This window comes from Bos grunniens, chromosome 18, assembly GCF_055505025.1.
Source record: "Bos grunniens cultivar Pamir isolate PY7600 chromosome 18, Bosgru_T2T1.0, whole genome shotgun sequence".
Classification (NCBI taxonomy): Eukaryota; Metazoa; Chordata; class Mammalia; order Artiodactyla; family Bovidae; genus Bos; species Bos grunniens.
Genome location: NC_141182.1, coordinates 53,764,512 through 53,775,130, shown reverse-complemented (window position 1 = coordinate 53,775,130; position 10,619 = coordinate 53,764,512). Strand labels below are relative to the sequence as shown.

Below are 10,619 nucleotides of genomic sequence, written 5' to 3'. Positions count from 1 at the left end.
AGTTATCAACAGGGTGATATAGCTTACAGAATTTAATAGGGGAGTAAGGGAGGGGAGCGTTCTTTAAGAAAAGGAATACAAAATCGCTAACACAAAATTCAGTATGGGTATGAAAATTTACTTAGAATGTGAAATAATAACATATAACATAATTTAAAAGAGCTGGCAAATACCACAAACATTGCAAAATCCCAGAAGATAATTGTCACGCGAGTGTATGTTCCTCGGTTCTTTGTCTCATCACAACAAAGATTTGGAGCAACGGACATTAAAGCCCTCGGTGCATCACAGCTCTCGGGTCTTGGACAAACTGTGTTACAGCTCTTAGGCAATTCAGTGTTACAGCTCCATTTTATTTAGAAGATAGAGAGAGATATAAAGAAAAGAGCGCAGGCACGTGGGAGAGAGAGTCTGAAAGAAAGCGCTTTGGCTCCTCCTTTTATATGTTTTTTCCTCCACCTGGGCCTGCCCTATGCAAATTGGGCTTAGCCAGGAGTTTGTTCTGCCTGAAGTCTTCACTCTGGTCCTCGGACCTTCCTTGTCTTTTAGCCACCGCCATTTTGGACTCCTTTTCCCTATTCTACCTACCTAACATTCCCCTCTCAAGAGATGGGAGGCCCAATTCTTTGGGAATAGGGGTGTCGAGGTCTTTCTGGCTACTTCCTGCTGAACTGGGGCGGCGAGGGGTATTGGGCCTCCCCCTCTTGCTAGTCTCAATCTTCAGAGTCCTTATAGCGGTGTCCAAGGGCGTGTGATATTTTCCGTGGTCAGCTGTAGTTTTATATCTTTGTTGAACTGGCACTGCATGTTGTAGCTGGTTGACCTGGGCAGAGACAAAACAGGTTAGACAATTGACAGTACATGGAATAATCATAGGCATCATCAATATAGCATAACGAGGACTAGTAGGGACATTGGTCAATTTTAAATTCACATCGCCAGGATAGCTCAAGTCCCTCCTTGTTCAGGGATCAGAAGATCTATCTCCTGTCTGTTTTGGAGTACAGTCTCTGTCAAGCTGTGTTGGCTCCTTAGAGTTATCCTGAGAAATCTTATCCCCAGAAACCAGATTTTGGGGGTGTTCATTAGAACGGCACTCATTGGTAGTTCTGAATAGGTATCTGAGAGCTCTCAGGGGCTCACAGGTGTATTGAGTGTCCTCTTCTGTTTTCTTCCATGGCTTGACTCGTGAGTAGTGAATCCAGGAGTCATGTCCTGGTACCTTGACTGCTGTGGGGGTAGAAAGTATTACAGGGCAGGGGCCCTTCCATGTGGGCTGGAGTTGAGCCTTTGGGAACCCATCTTTCCAGACTTTAATTAGGACTTGAGTTCCTGGAGCATATAGTGGTGACTCTTTAGAATCTTTTGTGTCCTGGTTCATACCCCACAAGCGTATATTCTGTTGGAATTGCCCAATGGCTATGGTATAAGACTGGAGGGTCTGAACCTCTGGATCTAGGAAGAGGTCATTGACATAAACAAAAGGTCTCCCATATAGCATCTCATAAGGACTAAGACCAACCTGTTCCTTAGGGGCAATGCGGGTGCAGAGGAGAGCTATTGATAAAGCCTCCTTCCATCCCAGGGAGGTCTCCTGGGTTATCTTTTTTATCGCTGATTTTAAGAATTGATTGGCTCTTTCTACTTTTCCTGAAGACTGAGGCCTCCAGGCACAATGGAGATAATAAGTAATGCCCAATGCTTTCGAGACTCCTTGGGTGACCTTAGAAGTAAATGATGTCCCATTGTCACTTTGTAATGACCTGGGCAGACCAAATCTTGAAATGATTTCATGGACCAGTTTTTTTTTTTACCACCTCCCCAGCCTTCTCAGTCCGGGTGGGAAAGCCTTCAATCCATCCTGTGAATATATCTATCATAACTAATAGGTATTTATACCCTTGAGAAACTGGCATCTGGGTGAAGTCCATCTGCCAGTCCTCTCCTGGATAGGCCCCACGTCGCTGGACGGGCTGGGCCAGCTGGGGTCTTCGAGCTCCTTGAGAGTTGTTTAATTGGCAAGTGGGACAAGAGGAGACCACCTGTCTTATAGCTGTTTGGAGGCCTGTTCCTCTGAAGGACCTTCCTAGTAATCTTTGGAGGGCCTTTTCTCCTAAATGAGTAGTGGCATGTAAGGAGTTAACCAGCTTCCATTGGAGGTTTCCAGGCAGAAAAAGGAGTCCCTCCTTTTGGAACCACCCCACATGATCTTCTTGAAAGCCCTTGCTCTTAGCTTTAAGAATCTCGCCTTCAGTATATGAAGGAGTTTCTGGCAAATTAGTCTGTGGAACTAAGGTGACAGTCCCTATTAGGTCATGGTTCTGTAATGCTGCTCTCCTAGCTGCCTGATCAGCTGCTTGGTTCCCTCGTGCCACTTCCGTGTTCCCTTTTTGGTGTCCTTTACAGTGGGAGACTGAAAACTCAGTAGGCAGATGGACCGCCTCCAAGAGTCGAAGAATCTGATCACCATATTTGATTGGGGACCCTCGGGTGGTCAAGTGGCCCCTTTCTTTCCAAACAGCCGCATGTGCATGTAGCACCAGAAAGGCATACTTGGAGTCAGTGTAAATGGCTATTCTTTTTCCTTTTCCCAGCTCTAAAGCTTGAGTCAGGGCTATGAGCTCAGCTAATTGGGCTGAAGTACCTGGTGGCAGAGGCTTAGCCTCTATGGTCTCAAAATTGGAGACTACTGCATACCCGGCTCTTCTTTTTCCATCCAAGACAAAGCTGCTTCCATCAGTGCACCAGATTTCCTCAGGATTGGTCAGAGGATCTTCTGACAATCCCTCTCGGGGTTTTGTCCAGTGGTCCAAGGTTTCTAGACAAGAGTGAAAGAGGAGAGAGCCCTCGGAGGTAGGGAGGAGGGTGACTGGGTTAAGAACCTCACAAGGGGATATAGTGAGGCCTCGATTTTCCATCAGCATTACTTGATATCTGAGGATTCTTTAATCAGACATCCATAAATGGCCTCTCCCATTTAGGAGTTGTTTTACTTGGTGGCTGGTAAAAATAGTTAATTTGCCCCCAAAGGAGAGTTTTAAAGCATCTTCTATCATGATTGCAATAGCTGCAATATTTCGAAGGCAGGGGGGCCAGCCTCGGGCTCTTAGATCGAGCCTCTTGGATAAGTAAGCTACAGGCTGGGGCTCAGATCCCAACCTTTGAGTTAACACTCCCAAGGCTATTCCCTCTCTTTCATGGACATAAAGTTGGAATGCTTTTTCTGGGTCTGGCAACCTCAAGGCAGGTGCCTGAGTTAAGGCCTGTTTTAGTGTAGCCTCTGCCTCCTTTTGAGGAGTTCCCCACATCAGTGGGATTGAATCATCTCGTCTCTTTAAGCTTTCATATAAGGGCTGGGCAATTAGACCATAGTTGGGTATCCAGATTCTACAATAACCAGTTAGCCCCAGGAAAGCTCGCAATTGTTTTCAAGTAGTGGGGGAGGGCAACTGGAGGATTCCTTGTACCCGATCAGAGGACAGCCTCCTGGACCCGTGTGTAATCTGAACTCCCAGGTAAGTGACCTTTGTCTCGACCATCTGTGCCTTAGCACCGGAGACTTTATATCCCCTTTCTGCCAAGAAGTTTAGAACCTGAATTGCATGTTGTTGGGCGCTTTTCTCATCTGAAGAGCAGATTAGTAGGTCATCTACATATTGTAATATTTTCCCATTAGGTCCCAGGTCCAGATCTAGGAGATCTCGGCTAAGGGCCTGTCCAAACAGGTGGGGGCTATCTCTGAACCCCTGAGGTAATACTGTCCAAGTCGTCTGTTGGTGTTTTTCTCCTGGGGCCTCCCACTCAAAGGCAAAAAGGTTTTGGGATTCTTTAGCCAGTGGTATGCAAAAAAATGCATCTTTGAGATCCAAGACTGTAAACCACTTGGCACTGGGTGGGATTTCTCCCAAGATTACATAGGGATTGGGTACTGTGGGATGGAGGGGGACTACAGCTTCATTTATAATCCGGAGATCTTGAACCATTCACAAGGTTCCGTCTTTTTTCTTTACTGAGAGGATTGGGGTGTTACATGGCGAACTGGTGGGGACCAATAGCCCACAAGCAAGGAATTTATTTATTAAAGGCTGTAGTCCCTCCTGAGCCTCTCTTTTGAGAGGATATTGTTTCTGGTTAGGAAACCGAGTGGGATCTTGGAGGACAATGATGACCGGTTCAGCTTGGTGTGCTCATCCAGGAATCCCCTGGTCCCACACCTGGGGGTTAATTTTGTCTTCCCATAGTTGTTGATCCCTCTCTATTGAAGGTGTAATGGGTTCTTCAGTAGTAACCAGGAGCTGTAGAGCTCTAGGGGCTGAAAAACTTCCCATCACAAGGGTGGTCCCCAGTTTAGTGAGTATATCTCTTCCCAATAAGGGAGTAGGACACTCAGGGACCACCAGAAACTGGTGGGAAAATATTTGTCCATCCCAGCAACAAAGAAGTGCTCGGGTGAATCTTTTAGTAGTTGCTTTTCCTGTAGCACCCAAAATGGTACAGGTTTGGGAGGAGAAGGCTCCGGAGTATGAGATCAAGACAGAGTAGGTAGCCCCTGTGTCAACCAAGAAATTCTCGGACCTACCTGCCACATCCAGTTGCACCCTTGGCTCCAGCCCCGTGATGGTTATCTGTGACAGGCGGGCTGGCTGGATCGGGCCGCTTCAGTCCTCTTGAACCATCATGAGGGTAGGCTTGGCGCTTGACCTTGAGGCTCTTGGGTCCCAAGGGCAGAGTGCCGCCCAATGTCCCAGTTGATGGCACTTGTGGCAAGCCATTCTAGGAGACTTGTCACAGTTTGGACACTCTTTGGCCCAATGCCCCACCTGTCTACAGATCAGGCATGTCTCGTGCCTTGTCCCTCAAGGACTCGGGGTTTGCCATAGGGCTTCTCTGGAGGGCGGCCAGCATCTGGGCATGCCTTGTCTCTTTCTTTCTCTCCTTCTCCTGGGCCTTGGCCTCCTTCTCCTGTTCTGTTTTAAAAGGTATTGGTGGCTGTCTGGACCATCTCATCTAAAGAGGCAGCAGGGTCCTGCTGTTGTAGCTGCTGTAACTTAGTTCTGATATCTGATGCGCATTGGGACAGGAATTTGTCCTTTAAAATCACCCGTCCCTCATAAGAGTCTAAGTCCAGGTTGGTAAACTTTTGGAGGGCCTCTTTTAGCCTCTCCAGAAAGGCAATGGGGTTCTCATTGGGCTCCTGAGTTATTGCTGAGACTGGGCAAAGTCCCACAAGTAATAGGCTTCTTTATGTTTCCATGGGTGGACTTCTTTAGGGGTGAGTCTTTCTAAAGCTTATCCTACCCAGAACTGTTGCAACCTGAGAGCCAGGCGTCCCCGGGTCAGGGTGCAGATCCCCAGGCAGGCTGAGGCGTGACAGCCTCCTAGAGATCGAATCCCCGGGCAGGTCGAATTGGTCCCTGGGCAGGTCGAGGCATGACGACCTCCTGGGACCCCTGGGACTAAAGGATCCCCGAACAGGTTGAGGCGTGACAACCTTTCGAGGACCAATCCCTAGGCAGGTCAAGGCGTGATGACCTCCTGGGACCCCCCGGACTGGAGTTGGGGCGTCCCCAAGATCTCCGGTGTGACCAATGCTGGGTAGAATTAAGAGGTTTGTATTGCCCACTGTGGACGGGAATAGATATGATGTAAGTTCATCCTACCCAGAACTGTTGCAACCTGAGAGCCAGGCGTCCCCGGGTCAGGGTGCAGATCCCCAGGCAGACTGAGGCGTGACAGCCTCCTAGAGATCGACTCCCCGGGCAGGTCGAGGCGTGATGACCTCCTGGGACCCCTGGGACTAAAGGATCCCCGAACAGGTTGAGGCGTGACAACCTTTCGAAGACCGATCCCTAGGCAGGTCAAGGTGTGATGACCTCCTGGGACCCCCCGGACTGGAGTTTGGGCGTCCCCAAATCTCCAGTGTGACCAGTATTGGGTAGGATTGGGGGGTTGGATATTATAGAGTATTTCCCTCCCAAGGCCAACTATTTTCTGGTTGTCTCTCCAGAAGATTGTAGAAACCTTGTGGGTCTGGATGGGGCTCAAGAAAAGAGCATGAAACAGGAGGGAAGGGGGGGCAGAGCACAACTTTTGAAAGAATTACATAGCACAAGGGTATAATGTAAACCAATTAAAATCAATTGGGTCCAAGATGACAAGTCAAATTCAAGTAAACCTTAATCCCCAGTCTATAAACCAACAGACACACCCAGAGGTGGCAAGACAGCTCCAAGGCACAAGGTCAGAAGAGGAAGAAGTGGGTGGTTTCCCAATGGCTGGGATGATCTTCTCACTCATTAGCATATGAATTCCATCCCCTCACAAAACCTAGCCAGGCCTAATTCCGTGGCCGCAGCCCTTGCCCTCGGCAATGGTTCACACCCTGAAGGGTGGCTTCTCTCTGGATCCTAACAAATCTACCTCTTATCGCTTTGTCTCTCAATGAATTTTTGCAATGAGACATCAGAGCCTGAGTTTCGATAGTTTTGGCCGGGCTTGAGTCCCGGGAGAGAGCTGAAGGACCGGAGGAAAAAGCAGTGGGAAAAACATGCCAAGGAATCCCCTTCATAGCCCGCCGGAAAATTTGCTAAATATCTGACCGGTGCTCACAGCTTCATTGGTCTGATCTTTGGCACAGAGAAGAGAAAGGACAGAAGAACCCCCACCGGCTTGTGTAACAGATACTGGGGCTCAGCAGATAGCGCCTTTGGGACACGCTGAGGAGTAGCCTCTCCAGAGTCCCTCAGTTGTGCCCCTGACACCCGCCTGTTCGTGGGAGGTTGTTAAGGTCCCTCCAGCCATAGGAGCGAGGACCTTTTACCTTAACCGGAGGTCTTCTGGAATCTGAGACTGGGCCCCGTGAGCTTTCTGCTGAGTTCGTTTCTCGCTGTCCCGGTTTCCAGCATGATGGGCCTTCCCCTGCGCTGGGTTTCTTCGCCTTCCGCTTCTAGCGCTGGAGCTTCGCTGAGTTGGGCTCCTGTTGTGCTTGGCCTCTTCCACATAGAGGTTGTTTCAGCCAGGTTAAATCCGAGTCACGGCACCATAGATGTCACGCGAGTGTATGTTCCTCGGTTCTTTGTCTCCTCACAACAAAGATTTGGAGCAACGGACATTAGAGCCCTGGGCGCATCACAGCTCTCGGGTCTTGGACAAACTGTGTTACAGCTCTTAGGCAATTCAGTGTTACAGCTCCATTTTATTTAGAATATAGCAAGAGGGAGAGAGAGAGAGATAAAGAAAAGAGCGTAGGCACGCGGGAGAGAGTCCGAGAGAAAGCCCTTTGGCCCTCCTTTTATATGTTTTTTCCTCCACCTGGGCCTGCCCTATGCAAATTGGGCTTAGCCAGGAGTTTGTTCTGTTTGTTCTGCCTGAAGTCTTCACTCTGGTCCTCGGACCTTCCTTGTCTTTTAGCCACCGCCATTTTGGACTCCTTTGCCCTATTCTAATTATCTAACAATAATGTAATGTTTTTTATTAATTTACTGCCTGACACACCTCTCTGGTTATGTTTCCTACTTTTTTGGCTGCATGTCCCTATTTCATAATATCCTTACCTCATAATATCCTCATTTACAGAGAGAGAAAAGTAAATTATCTTTCCTCTAGCATACTTGATGGAACTTTTTTTTAGTCACTGTCATTTAGAAAAAGTTCACAAGACAGTATTGGTGATGTCATCTAAGTATTTTGGAAACATGGGGAAAGTTTCATGAATTTTGTGGTTCAGAGGGTAAAGTGTCTGCCTGTAATGTGGGAAACCCAGGTTCGGTGCCTGGGTCGGGAAGATCCCCTGGAGAAGGAAATGGCAACCCACTCTGGTACTCTTGCTTGGAAAATCCCATGGATGGAGAAGCCTGGTAGGCTACAGTCCACGGGGTTGCAAAGAGTTGGACACGACTGAGCCAACTTCACTTTCAACTCAGCTACACATTTGGGAAAATATTTCTACATTCTAACTTCTGGCTCAGTCCTTTTAATTCCTGATTCACTTTCATTATGCAGGTGCTTCTGGAGTAGATCTCTTGAGGACCATTAATACAACAACAAACTGGCCTTGTACCTAGTGAGTTAGCACCTTGGACAATAGGATCATTCTGGAAGCCATTCGAGACACCAGGACAATTGGTTAGGTAATTCAGTTCAGTTCAATTCAGTCACTCAGTCCTGTCCGACTCTTTGCGACCCCGTGAATTGCAGCACGCCAGGCCTCCCTGTCCATCACCAACTCCCGGAGTTCACCCAAACCCACGCCCATCGAGTTGGTGATGCCATCCAGCCATCTCATCCTCTGTCGTCCCCTTTTCCTCCTGCCCCCAACCCCTCCCAGCATCAGAGTCTTTTCTAATGAGTCAACTCTTCACATGAGGTGGCCAAAGTACTGGAGTTTCAGCTTTAGCACCATTCCTTCCAAAGAACACCCAGGACTGATCTCCTTTAGAATGGACCAGTTGGATCTCCTTGCAGTCCATGGGTAATTCAAGTATAGATCAAAATGTCTATGAACTATGGGTTTCCCAGGTGGCGCTAGTGGTTAAAGAGCCTGTCTGTTAATGCAGGAGACATAAGAGATACAGGTTCAATCCCTGGGTCAGGGATTCTTGCCTGGAGAATTCCATGGACGGAGGAGCCTGGCGGGCTACACAGTCCATAGGGTCACAAAGAGTCAGATATGACTGAAGCAACTTAGCATGCATGCACATCTATGAACCATATCAAAATATCCCACAGAACCCAACCTAAAAGTACCTTCAACTCACCTTCCCCTCACCTAGATCTTATCAGTAACCAAGGTGACTCCAACACCATGCATGGTAGAGAGAAATGCCACACAGGGACACAGAACAAGGAGAAGTCAATCGTCTTAACCAATTGCATTAAAAAAAATTTTTTTTAATTTATTTTGGCTGCCCCAGGTGTTAGTTGTAGCATGCAGGATCTTTAGTTGTGGCACAAGTAATATTCATTGCAACATTCGGGATCTAGTTCCCTGACCAGGGATCAAACCCGGGCTCCCTGCATCAAGAGCATGAAATCTTAACCACTGGACCACCAGCTGTTGTTTAGTCTTTGAGTCATGCCTGACTCTTTGCAACTCCATGGACTGTAGTCCTCTGTCCAGGTTCCTCTGCCCACGGAATTTCCCAGGAAAGAATACTAGAGTGGGTTGCCATTTCCTTCAACAGAGGATCTTCCCTACTCAGGGATCAAACCCATGTTTCCTGCATCGGCAGGCAGGTTCTTTACCACTGAGCCACCAGGGAAGCCCCTGAACTATCAGGAAAGTCTCTTAACCAACTGCACTTTAAATATCTTGCTGCTGCTGCTAAGTCGCTTCAGTCGTGTCCGACTCTGTGCGACCTCATAGACGGCAGCCCACCAGGCTCCCCCGTCCCTGGGATTCTCCAGGCAAGAACACTGGAGTGGATTGCCATTTCCTTCTCCAGTGCATGAAAGTGAAAAGTCAAAGTGAAGTTGCTCAGTCATGTCCGACCCTTAGCGACCCCATGGACTGCAGTCTACCAGGCTCCTCCACCCATGGGATTTTCCAGGCAAGAGTACTGGAGTGGGTTGCCATTGCCTTCTCCATTAAATATCTTACTTTTGCAAAATTTTCAAAAACATCAGACCGCAGGGACACGTTACTGGAGCCATGGAAAGGCCTATGTAAACCAGGGGCCCTGAAGCTTATGTGAGCTTTATGATAAATCCACTCTTAATACCAGTCTTCATGCATCTATTGAATTGAATATTCACTGTGTGCCAGAGGCTTGTGCCAGAAATCCTGCCCTGAAGCATCATAGCTAGTCTTGACACAGCCACCAACTGCTTGTGAGGGCCCCTTCCCTTGCTGGGTGTGAGTTTTTCCACCTGTAGACTGAGTATTGCTAAAAAATAACCTTTTGGGTTATTATGCCCAGACATAAAGTTCACTAGACAGTCCAGTTAAGAAGTTGGGAGTGTTGCAGTCAGAAAGACCTGGATTAGAATCCCAGAGTATATGAAAAAAAGAGAAAAATCTCAAGACTTCATCTTACCATCTTGGGACTACCAAAATAAGCCATGCATCTTTCCTGAGCTTCACTGGCTTCATCTATAATGGAGTTCAATGCATTCACTCATTCATTCATTCATCACCCATTTACTAAGAACCTGCTGTGTTTGGGGGCACTTTTCTATAATCCAGGCACTATGTGCTGAGCATAGGAACCTCAGTGAACAGACAGAAAAAGCCTATGCCCTAGTGAAAAGAAAACATATAAATAAAATATAATAAATATTTATTTATATAAATATATTTATAAAATATAAATAGGGACTTCCCCAGTGGTCCAGTGGTTAAGACTTCACCTTCCAATGCAGGGGGTGTGGGTTTGATCCCTAGTCAGGGAACTAAGATCTCACATGCCACAGGTGGCCAAAAGTTAAAATAAATAATAAATAATATTTTTAAAAACTTGCAAAGAAAAAGAGAAAGAGGTGTCTGTCTCTTAAAAAAAATATGAATAAATAAATGTTAGGTGGTGAAAAGTGCTATGGAGAAAAACAAAAAGCAGAGTAAAGTGGACAGGATGGGCAGAGATGTTATCTCTGAGAAGCTGGCTGAGACCACAGACCCAAAG

At 47.4% G+C, this 10,619-nt stretch overlaps 1 long non-coding RNA gene across 1 annotated transcript; it reads right to left on the bottom strand.

The window, feature by feature from the left end:
- Positions 1 to 97: 97 nt before the first annotated feature.
- LOC147354081 (uncharacterized) lies at positions 98 to 7,258 on the bottom strand. The gene is made up of 3 exons (XR_015146202.1): positions 6,821 to 7,258; positions 2,645 to 2,818; positions 98 to 823 (listed from the first exon to the last, which is right to left on the bottom strand). It is a non-coding gene; the product is annotated as an uncharacterized LOC147354081 (long non-coding RNA).
- Between the last annotated feature and the right edge of the window lie 3,361 nt (positions 7,259 to 10,619).